The 12,598-nt window shown below is 43.2% G+C and overlaps 1 protein-coding gene across 1 annotated transcript in view; it reads right to left on the bottom strand.

The window, feature by feature from the left end:
- IGSF21 (immunoglobin superfamily member 21) overlaps positions 1-12,598 on the bottom strand; it is a 1,171,165-nt gene that overhangs the window by 760,029 nt on the left and 398,538 nt on the right. The window lies entirely within an intron of this gene.

Raw genomic sequence — 12,598 nt, 5'->3', positions numbered from 1 at the left:
GAGGTTTGTGCTTTCAGTTTTATGCCCCAGAGCTGGAAGCTCAAAGGAGCAAGAGTTTAAATGGGACCTGCAGCAAGGTGTATGGGTAAGAGTGTGTCTGTAAGAGAGACTATGTGAATGTGGGATATGTGTGTGTGTATTTGTGTGTGTGTGTGTGTAAGTGAGAGAATCAGTGGATGGAGTTGGTGAGTGAGTATGAGTTATAGGAAGAGTGAGTGTGAGCTAGAATGAATGAATGAAGAGTGAGGGAGCATGACCACTGGTGTTATTGTGAGGGAGAATGACAGGGAGTATTACTGTGAAGCAGACTGATAGGGAATATTGTTGGGAGGGAGAAAGACAGTGAGTGTAACTGTAAGGGAGAATGACAGTGAGTGTCATTGTATGTAAGAATGAGTTACTTATAATTAGTGAGACAAGAGAGAAAATCTATGAGACTGATTTTGTTAGAGTGGGTCTGAATGATTGGGCTTAAGTAGGAATGAGTGAGAATGATTGAGACCAGTTGGGTCAGTGAGATTAAGGGAATCAGAGTAAAAGTGATTGACTGATACTTATAGAAAATAAACAAGTCTGTGTAAACAGACTTAGAATGAGTGAGTCAAAGCTAGTGAGTGAGTCTGCGTGTGTTGCACTTAGAGTGAGTCAGAGAATGAGCAAGACTGAGTGAGTCAGAGAATGAGTGAGACGGAGTAAGTCAGAATGAGTGGGACTAAAGACAAAAAAGTGAGACTGTGTGAGACTAGGGGAGTCAGAGTGAGACTGAGTGATAGGTGTGTCAGAGCGAGATTCAATGAGTGAAAATGAATGCTATTCAGTGAGACTGAATTAGACTAACCGAGAATGAGTGAGACTAAGTGAGTGAGCCATCGTGAGAATGAGACAGAGAAAGTCAGAGTGAGACTGAGTGAACCACCCAACCCCCGGCCCCACTTAGAAGTCAGACTTGCTTACTGGAATTCAAGCAAAAGTTTATGCCACCCACCTTTAAAGGTCACCAGCCACCACTGATATTCAGGCAAGACCTATGCACTCATGCACCTGCCACCAACCACATGGTTCGAGGAAACAACAAGCATCAACACTTTCAGGAATTAAACAGACAATTTACATTACACAAACTGGACTAATTAATCCAGCACCCTTGAAAGGCTTCTCTCCAATGGATGGCCACTGATGATAAATAGTGTGGACAGTCAGCCCAATAGGAGCGCAGGCTGAGAACATTTACTAGCTTACACGCGCCCCAGTAGGTCGATCAGCCACATGTTCTAATTAGCATTGACTGGTGTTTGACCCACCAAATAAATATTAATCTGACTGTCAGTACTGTAATGTGTTACCCAATGAGGGCACTTAGAGATGCTGTTTAGGTACATTAACGGAGAGTTTGATGAACCCTTATTGTTTAGCTCCCTTTTCTGACGCAGACAAGCGGAGCGAGCAGTAATGGCGCTAGATGAGGTTTGCAACATTTGTAAGCACCACCTACTGTACATTTTGTTTAAATTAATATTTGTTGGCAGCTTCGCGATATGATCCATTTTACACAAGGGATCAACTGTATGTAGATTTTGCTTGAACACAGACTTTCTGGTAGTGGATACGACGGCCCCATTAGGCCTGTACTTTAGGGGCTCGAAGGGGAAATTGAATTTTATTGCCTATTCATGTTTGCCTCATGGTATTCTCTTTTTTAATTTTATTGACAGGGGAATTAATTTGAATATAAACGAACTGTTCCCACAACTATGGCAATAAGGATTCCCTATCCCCAACTTGGCTAAGAATGGGGATGAATATCAAATGTGATCTCAAGAGATCTCAAAATGTTTAGCGAGGGACTTGAAGCTACAAAAGCTTATTTATCAAGTACGTGCGGTTTTCTGTTTTCTTACTTAGGTTAAAAAAGTTCCAAAACCTTGTCCCTTAAGGAGCATCAAGGCACAGAGACGTACAGAAAGGGAAAGCTTCATGCATAAGTGGTAGAGGGGCATACAGACAATCTTCTCCACCAACGGAGTCAGACAGAGAAACTTGGACAACCCATCAGCACGATGCCACGCTGGACACCCACCTTATGACATAAGGCTTTATTACGTGCCTGGCGGTCTGAAACCCGGACTGCTGGACCCGTGGGAAGGAGACCCTAGCGAGGCTGATGGGATCCCCCGGTCCTATTATGAGGGTTCCACTGGGCTTACCAGCAGAAACCTCTGAAATCATAGGTTTCCGTTGGTCTGCCCAGTGAAAACAGTGCGGCTGCACTGGCTTCAGCTAAAAGAGCCGACGCCAGTGCTGTCGCCCAGGGGGGCCACTAGCACCCTCGGAATGTGCACTGGCCCCCAGCACTGCCTTTCCGCCAGCCTTTCCATGGCGGAGACCCCGCCATGAAAAGGCTGGTGGAAAGGGGACTGATGATCAGCAAGGCGGCGCTAGGGCTCAGTGCCGCTGGGGCTGACCATGACTCTGACTCCCTCCACCCTGTTGGGAAACATGTCCATGGCAGCGGTACCGATCCCGAAGCCCGGGTCGTAATATGGTGGTCGGACCCCCAGGAGTGAGGCAGTCCGACTGCCACTGCGAGTCTGGCGGTGTTAAAACCGTCAGAAGCGTAATTAAGCCATTACTCTCTGAAAACCTGACTCTCTACAATTTCTTATGCAGAAAAACTACATGAGCCTTCTGTTGTTAAAAAAAAATAACACTAGACACCGGTAATAGAAGGGTGACCTCTGGTCATTGGGTAACACATTATGGTTATTGAAATATCAGGGAGAGGAAAATACAGCATCAGGGAATAATGGATAGGACTCATAGTAGGATAACACATAAATCTAAGGATCTAGGACACACACGGAAATAACTGCATATCAAAATTAAGAACTTCTGAACAACACCGGATCCTAACCCATCACCTGGAACCTTATGTCACAGTCTAGCACTGCAGAACAACCACTTGCTCTAGCTGCATATAGCCAGATGAAGACTACAATACTCACTAAATGGAAGAAGTCGTTGAGAATTGATCTTGTTAAGGCAAAATGGCACAGATTAAGTGGAGACTTTTAAGATGCAACCTCCCACTGCAAACCACCATGCAAAAAAGCCCACTACACACTTGACAGTCATATAAGTTAGGTTTGAAGTACATAAGACCCTTCCCTCTTTAATAGAACATCTCCAAAAGTACAACCCCAAAACCTCCCATTCACATAAACTGTGATTCAGGTAGGATTACGAGAGTGAGTAAACCAAACTTTATACAAACTAGCAAGAGACCAAGGAATCGGTAAACTGCACTGTAGTATGCCCTGTAACAGAATACAACAGTTTTGCTGTCAGTCTTATATGAACTGAAATCTTTTCAAGCCTTCCTAAAGCTCTGGGTCCATGCCAGTGCTAGGATGCAGTGTCTTTGTTTGCATCATGATGCATCTTTAAACAGGTGCAGCAGGTGCAAACAGAGAGTTTGATGAACCCTTATTGTTTAGCTCCCTTTTCTGACACAGACAAGAGGAGCAATCAGTAATGGCGCTAGATGAGGTTTGCAACATTTGTATTACAATTAATGCTCTACCCCTGCAGCATCAGGTGAACCAGTGCAGCCCTGGGGGAAGCACATTCAGTGAAATACAGAGTGGGTTCCTACAAAGCCACTGTATGTTTCAGTTGTGGCCTGCATTTGAGAAGAGGAGATAGAGATCCCGTCTGCTGGGAGATGTCAAGGGGGTCCATGGGACCCCATTTTAGCCCCCTGGAGGGTTGCCATCAGGGGGCGCACTGACAGTACGCCACCTTTTTGTGGCACACCGTAAGTGCTCCTTCTAAGGACATGTTTTCCTCCACGCCTGTGGTGCGGACCCAAAGGGAAAGTGATTCCTTCATTTGCGTAGGGCCACAAATGAGGGAACACCCTCTGAAGATATCACTGGAGCTACATGTATGACAGTGAAATTAGTATTACAGAAAGGGCCGTTCAATCATCTACGGCAACTTCTGTAATGCTGTAGCACCCTAGTGGAGCAAAAAGTAGGCAAACGCGTCTGTTAGGCACTATCTGTAATATGGACCCAGGTGATCTCAGATAGTTCTGATATTGTGAGAGAAAAAGTTCCAAACTCAGGCTTCATGCACAGTGAAAGCCCTACCACCCATTTCAGCATCCTTTAATCCAGGAGCGAAAAAGTTCCAAACTCGGCTTTATGTACAGTGAAAGCACTCCTACCCATTTCAGCATTCTTTAATACAGGGGCTAGGATCCATGAACTGTTATGATCTAGAGGGAACACCCCAAATTTTGTTTTTAGAAAGATCTATAATTAAGAGTCTTGAAGTAGCCACCCCTTCCTTCAACCTGTCAAAGTGTGGGTGATATATTGCTTTACTAAATTTAAGGGCTCTACAACAGAAGTACTGCCATCAATATTTCACACAATTCAAGCCTAGACACTCACACCCATGACGACCCCAGCATGACCTATCACACGAAAGCCACTCTAGACTTAGGCATTATTCTAGAGTCCAAGATTGAATCTGTTGTCAGCACTTTTCGCAACTTTATTCATTCACCTCTTCTGGCACTCGATGCTAAAATCAACCCTTCCACTCCTCCGCTCCACAGAAGGCAAAATAGTAGGCATCAAACCTACCAACAACATCCCGATTCAAGGACATGTGTATTTCTACCTCATCTTTCAAACACAGTATCTGGACATAGGGCTCTTTCAACTCAGCCCCAAGGCAGATGCAGTCTCCCCCACTGAATAAAGAGGTCTCTCCAAGACATTTTATTGACAGTTGCATTCACGTACTTCCTCCTTCCCTATCCTCCAGTAGTCCGTCAGTGGAAGAAGACACTGTGTCTCAGGACCTTTCCCACACTCCACAACAGCAAACGTCTCTGCGTGCTCTCAAAACAAAGTATCTCAAATAATGGAAGAGGCGTTTAGGAATTCAAATTATGGAACAGGTGCTCCTTGATGGGTCTACAAGAAGGTAGGCAATCAAGCCTTCTGCAACACATATGTTGTATTTCTATATCACAAATGTATTTAATGGCAATGGACCTCTGTACAGGGCTGAAGAGCAAACTAAACAAGTAGATATTGCTTCTCCTGTGGTGTGGGAATCACACTTCTGCGAAGGTGCATAATTTGTATAATTTCCTTTTCCATAATTATGCAGAATTTCAGAATGGCCTGAAACACCAATTTGGCACTTTGCGTTAGCACAAAGTATGTTAACCATTCCTAAAATTGTCAAAAGTACACTCGCTCTAAAAAAATTTAAAAAAGAAGCAAAACACACAAGTGTCACAAACAATAGCCGCTCTCATTGTTCTTGTGCTCCCACAATAGGATTTTTTTATCCAAGCACCACAAATTACACCGTGACACATAATGCCAGAATTTCATGCAAAAAACACCACACAAAATGCTGCAAATTATGTGAATTATGCTGGCTTAATTAAAAATGTTCCTGTGCCTAGTGTTGATTTGTATTGTTCTTTGAAGAACTGTGTCTGCAGCTCTTTCCAAACCTGTAGAAGTGATATTGTGTTCCTAATTGGCATTGCAATGTCGTTCCAGATACTAAGGGCCTCATTTACAAGAAACTGATGCATTGTCATCAATGCATCAGATTTCTTGCTCCTACCGCACATCCTCTAACAACGCTATGAATGCACTGTATTTACAATACCAGGCTCCATGCAAACATTTTCACAGATGTGTCAGAAATTCTGATGCATCTGTTGGCACTAAAGTGATGCATTGCTGGAGTCGCGTTGTTAAAATAATGCAACTACAGCAATGTGAGGAGCGTCCCATTGGAAAAATCCATGAGTCACTTTTATGCCTGATCTGAGCAGCAGTAAAATTTTGACGCAGTGAAGTCGTAGAGTGACGCAGTGAAAAGTTGTAAATTTCACTACGTCTGTTCTAGGTACCTTTTTCCATGGGAACGCCCACCCTGCATACATGATACCTGGTGCAGATATAATGTTACTCAGGGCTTTACAAACTGAGGCATTAGTCCCAATGCATGAATTTGTAAATATGGATCAGTGCACTGCACTGCTCGTGCCGCTGCTGCGTCAAAAAAAAAAAATTACACAGAGGCAGCACAAGGGGCTTGTAAATGAGGCCCGGGCTCTCCAGTCTAGAAAAGTCCTGACATCTGGTGTGCTGAGAGCCACTGGAAATGGTCAGCTTGTTAGACAGATATAGGTTGGGAGCTGGTGGTAATGTCTTTGTTGTGGAACATGATGTGAACAGTATGGGGATTAATTTGAGTTCCATCAGGCTGATACAGTCAAAAGCAATAAACTGAAAACATACTTTTTTTAATGCTCACTTACTTGACCACAATGCACATTGAGGCAAGTCATCTTGCAGTTCTGAATAATACACATACCCTCATTCACCTATTCTTTCATTTAAATTCACATCCTAAATTTTAGGCGATAAACATGCCTACAGGATTGGTGAAGAACACCATTCCTTCGACCACCTCTAACCAGATATAAAAGCCTGCAGTGGTGCTGTAGTGGATACGCTCATATGTAACAGGAATTTCAAATGTACGTAAATGGCTATTGCTTTCATTTGAGATACTAGGGATTAAGAATAATTTGGCATGAAAAACTGGATACATTTTACAAAAGTAGTGGGTTAAAAGTTAAAATCCTACAAAACCTAAAATATACGCTGTGTGAACAAATTATTCAATGTAAAAGGGTTTTGTTTGTCCCAGGAAAAATCTTTTTGTAAAAAGTTTCACCCACAGGTTAAGTTACATAAATTGACGCGCTTCTTAACTTCACACATTTGTATAGTGTGTCAGCTGATTGGTCACCAATTTAGGGAGCACTAGGGAAAAATAATCACCATGGATCATCAGATGCACTTTTCAAGCACTCCACTTCAGACGCTTTCTGGTAGCTATTTGAGCGAGAAGAGCAAATACATTGCCAGTGCTTCAATCCCTCCTTTTGGAGGCTAAACAAGTGTCTAGCACAAAAGCCCCATCAGTAAAATATTAATGACAATTGTCTGAGGCCTCGGCACCCCCCAGTGACTGGCCAGCCTATTCACAACAGCCACAATCCTTCCAGTAGAAAAGGCTTCAGCCCTCCAGCTACTTCCAAGCTGCCTTACTCCTTCTAATGGAAAGCCAGACATTGGTCCGAGGTCTCAGTTCCACCAGTGAAAGGCCAGAATGTTATTAGCAGTCTCACTCCCACCACTCAAAGCAAGACAGAGACACAGGGTCTCAATTCTACCAGTGATAGGCCAGACCCTCTAAGCAGCCTAAAACCCTCCAATGGACAACAAACATCGGTCTGTGGCCTCAGGTAGAAGGCTCTTACCATTCATTTCTAGATCAGGCATAGACCGTCCACTAGGAGAGCAGATCTAACTGGAGCTTCAATCCCATTTTAGGAAAGGCATCCTCCTAACCTTAATGTCAGACTCTCAATTCATGGCTTCAATGTCTTCACTGGAAGTCAGTAAAGGTTCACATTTCCTTCACTGGTAAAATGGATTCTGACCATGGGCCTCAGGAACTCCAATAGAAGGGCAGACAATGCTTGGGGTCTCGGTCTCTCCAGGTTCAGATCCAGGCAGGAACTCATCTGTCCTTGGGCAAGTACAGTTCATGAATGACATGATGCGCAGTACCACTGCCCTATGGACAGCTGCATACTGAAAATGGAGAGAGAATCTTGAATTGATCAAGTTGACCTTTGCAAACCTTAGAAGTGGGACAACCTTCCATCATTAATGCCTTTGCACAACTGTGTAGCATCTACTGTTATGGCTTTCATACAAGATAAAGGCCATTCTCTTGCTTCAATATGGTTTTGTTTGTGAGAGGGCTGGCGTTAGAGCAGGGGCATAGGTTCATGGAGATGTTTGGGGTGTGATACCATCCACATAAATGCATTCTTGGCTTGGTATTTGGTCCAGGGTGCAGTGAGGCGAGTCCACTAGGTCTGTGTCAGGTTTCTCTGTCAAGATTACAAGATGAAACAGTAAACTTTCTTGTAACAAGGGAGAGTCTATCCCGCTTAAATATATATATATATCTGGCTCCGTTAATTGATCTAAGTACTGCCAATGGCATCAAAATGACATTGTATGACACTCAGCTAATCTTGGAATTGAACTTTTGAAGTTGTCTATCAGACAGTATCCACTGGATGCAAAAAAACCTTTTAAAATGCAATTTTTTCTATACTAAATAGTACTCTCAGGTAAGTCTAATGTATTCTCCCCCGAAGCTGGTCCATCCGCCGCTTGCCACCGTTGAAGTTGCAAAGAACCTTGGGGTGAAATTTGACTCAGCTCTATCTTTTTATCCTCAAGCCTTGGCAGTGGAAGGAAGGTGTTTCAGTCGCATCCCTCCAGAAATTCTTTCAATTCCTACCTCTTGCTGCTAGGAAGACTGTTCCCTTTCTTTTAATTACTGCAAGGTTGGATTATTGCAACAGCCTCTATGCAGGGTGCTCTAAGCGACTAAAACATAAGCTGCAGATGGTTGAGAAAGTGGCTGTAAGATTGGTGTTGCAGCTCCCCAAACGGAGCTCTGCCTCAGCTGCCTCGGGGAAATTGCATTGGCTTCCCATTCGCAAAAGAAATGTAGTGCAATATCTTGCTACTAGTGTTCAGAGTATTCAACAACACAGAACCCAACTATATTACTGCCCGGTTTCAAAGGCATAGGGCACAAAGAGTACTGAGATCCTCTGACACCAGCTTATTAAGCACAACCCCCCCCTTATAGACCCAAAACCCGAGGAGGCAGATCCTTTATAGTGCTAGAGGCCAAAGCCTGAAACCTATTACTTATCCATCTAAAGTTTATTGAATTCAAGCAAAACTTAAAAAAAGATCTTTAAACATGGCTTCCAGGTTCCAGATAACCTGTGCCTTTCTCTTATCTAACCCATAGACCTTATCCCCTGGGCTTATACGGATTTTTTGTGAGAGTGGCCATCTCTAGCAAAAGTGCAAGAATGCTCTTTTGAGAGTGACAGCTGCACTTTAGTCGTCCTAGATAATTTATTCATTCAGAGAGAGAGACAGGCAGAGATACCCATCTGTTGGCTGAATTTGAAAATGTGAATCAAATATCCTGGAATCAACATCAGCTTCCCTGCATGTCCAAACTGTGTGATCTGAGGTAAATATTTTATTTCACAGAGCCTCCTTTTCCTATTTTATCATATATGAGAACACTTTTTAAATACTTGAGTTCAGGATGTGCTCTGGTCAAGCACTTTCTGTGTTTGATTTAATACGCTATAATGTTGCTCCATCTGTAAAAAGAATCTAGAACACATTTAGGGTTTACATGACTACTGACTTGCACTAATGGCATTATTGATGGAGAGCGAGTCATTAATGTTTCTAAGTTCATGTTTAAAAACTTTTAATAAATGTTTACGCAGTGATATAACTTGATGTACTGTGGTGAAATGCTTCTGCATGGTAAAGAAATACACTTTTTTGAATTCTGAAGAGACTTTATCATATTTGTACTATCTTAATTGCACTATATACATGCAAAACATTTTCATGGATTGGTTGATGTATGGGCAGTTAGGGCCAAGCAATACCTTTGTCTTGGCTGGCCAGATTGATTTGCTGGCATGCCCAACTCTGCTTGCAACTTGGGATTAGTACATTAGGCCATCAGTCACTAGATAAAATGATTAGTAAAGGGAGAGCATTGAAACATTGAGCTGTGACCACATGCACCATTTTGGCAACTCTACAATCAAGGCTTCTAGTAGTTGAGATGTAGAAGAGTGCTTGCAGTTTAAATACATTTAGAATAAGTGATCCCATGGCAGGGATTCCAGGCTGTTGTGTTGTATGTGACCATAGACATGAGTTTCCAGTGAGAACTACCAGGTGAGGGTTGGATGGGCAGGGGCATCTCTTCAAGGGGTTGGTTGCTGTGTGATCCCTCCCCCCAAATGTGTTATTGGCTTGTTAGATGGATTTGTGGGCACCTAGTCAGGTCTGCAATGTCTGTGTCAATTTTTCTTATTCTTGATTCACTAAGTGCTTTTAACTTGTTCATTTTTGCTTGGAGTGGAAACTTACATATATATGGCAACTGTTTTACCAAACAATAGTGCAACTCCACGTGCAGATGTACTCCTTGAATGGGCACAGGTTTACTACCTTTTGGAATTCACATACATTGGCAGTAATAGGCTTGCAAATCTGTGCCAGTCTTATGTTTCCAGGCATGCTACTTTCAATCAAACAGCCATACGGTGATGGGATGAATGCTTACCAATGATCTAACCAGTGACTGTTGTAGCACTCCATCCTAATATTTCTTGCCCACTATGATGTCCTAGACAGAGGCCAACCTTATGCAAAGCAGTACCAACCCTGTTGCACATGGAAACAGTTCATCCTGAACCTTAGTCTTCTCACCCCTCCATCCTGCAGCCCACTGCATTTTTAATTGGGAAATTTGAGATTCACATCCCTTGAATCTCACTGTCCAAGCTACACCACAGTGTGAGAGGCTGAATGACGCAGCATCTGATGAGTTAATTGTGATGGAAATCTTTTGTCCTACTTGGCCTATAAAATAGACATAGAGAAGAAGAGGCAAACACAAGAGCAGTTATTTCTTGAGATGATGAAGACAGGAAGTCTCCCATTTCCATGTTTCGGTGGTGTACATTTTGCTGAAACCTGGTTCCTGAAGAATTGGCAGGGGTTCCACCATGAAGAAGACCAGACCAAACAGCGGCTGGTGCACAGCCACACTGGGCTAGAGGAGAAAACCCAGAGTTAATAAACATGCAGTAGATGCCTACCAAAAGGGCGCGTGATATATCAACAAAAAATTGCTGCATGCTTGTTCTTACTGACACAGGGATTGTAGGCACTTGCACAGAACAGAAGTGCTCACACTGGTCCAGGGCATTTATGATTTTTAAATGGAGGTTTGAGACCGACACAGAAAGACTAGAGATTAGAATAGTACTTCTTGAGAGGGGCACAGAGATGTTTAAAACTGCCCGGGACATCTGATGAATAGTACATGCATCCGAGGATTCTTCGGAATAGAAAAGACAACTTTAGCCATGTGCAGCATGCCTTCAAACTAATGTAGGTGTTGTGGGTCTAGCAAGTGGGTTTTGAAACCATAGCACACAGCATACTTAGATTAGCAGTGGGGACTGTTACTCAGTTATGTGACATTTTAAGCCTGGTACATTGAGTTTGGAACACCACGGGCATCTTTTTCAAAATTAAAAACTTTATGGAACATCAGTCGACCCTTAAAGTCCCAATATGCCGTTTAGGGGCTACTCCAGGTCATTGTGGGAATGTAGGCCACTAGTTAAGAGAGCCACTGAGGGCATAACACTCATCATTTACATATCCCAAGCACTTGTTTGGCTCTTTACACAACAGAAGTGTGTGAGGAGTGTGTCTCTGAGTATGCCTGCATATCCACCTGCATGCGTGCCTCTGTGTGAAGTGAGAGAATGAGAATGCCGGGCTCTAAAGGCTGGCAGGATTATTGAATTTGGATTCCAGGGGAGAGGGATTACTGAGAAAATTGAGAAGAAGATTTGATGTTGTGAAAAATCATTTTATCTAAATTACAAAGAAAGGCATCTAGTTGGAGAACAGAGGGATATTACTAGAACAGGCTCAGGCTGCTGTGTAATCCTTAAAGGGGCCGCTCCGCCAGCCGACACAGAGCAAGCCTGGTTTACTCTCTGCAATGAAGAAAGTGGGCTAATCCACTCTTACTGAAGCCACGCAGCTTTGGGAGCTCACACGTAAAGGGGATCATTCCCACCCACGTAGTTCCATGAGGGAAGTTAGAACCGCCTGCGGGGAAATTGGGACAGTTTGCAAAAGTTCTTTGCTCCTGATAAGCATGGGGGCTGTGGGTAGACTCAATCACTTGTAATGAATCAACAACACACTAATAGCATGTCAATGACACCTCCCCACTCCACCAACAGTACAATCAATCCCAGAAACCTGGCAGGAACACCCACTGACTATGAATATGACACTGCCTGCATCATCAACAACACAATCTCACAGCACAAACCTACAATCTGTGAAATACAACCACATAGTGCATCTATGCAACATGCACTAGCAATAACACAAACCCACTGTGTAAGTAAAATATTTCCATGGTGGCATTGACCACAGTGCCACAGTATGTTCTCATTTCGACAGTACTCATGAAAAAAGGCAATTGTTCATGTATGCCAAATGCCACATGCACACAGGATTGAACTGACCTATAGGGCAACTTGGCAGTACCAGAAAGGCTGGTCTGACGGGTCAGTGTGTGAGTAGGGGTTTTGGCTGTTTGTAGGCCTGTTTTAAGGTCTGGTGGGCTTGATTTATCATTGAACTCCTTTACATTGCCACAGACATTTCCTGTGGCAAGGACAAATACAACACTTATACAGCACATCTTTACAAGTTCAAAGCTCCTCCATGCCCTAATTTGCAAATGTGGTCGTCTTTTTTTTAGCTATCTGATTTACTAATGCAGTCATTTTGATTGTGGTGCCATCTGTCTC

Source organism: Pleurodeles waltl, chromosome 6, assembly GCF_031143425.1.
Source record: "Pleurodeles waltl isolate 20211129_DDA chromosome 6, aPleWal1.hap1.20221129, whole genome shotgun sequence".
Classification (NCBI taxonomy): domain Eukaryota; kingdom Metazoa; phylum Chordata; class Amphibia; order Caudata; family Salamandridae; genus Pleurodeles; species Pleurodeles waltl.
The sequence above is the reverse complement of the archived record's forward strand: the minus strand, read 5'-3'. Positions and strand labels throughout refer to the sequence as shown.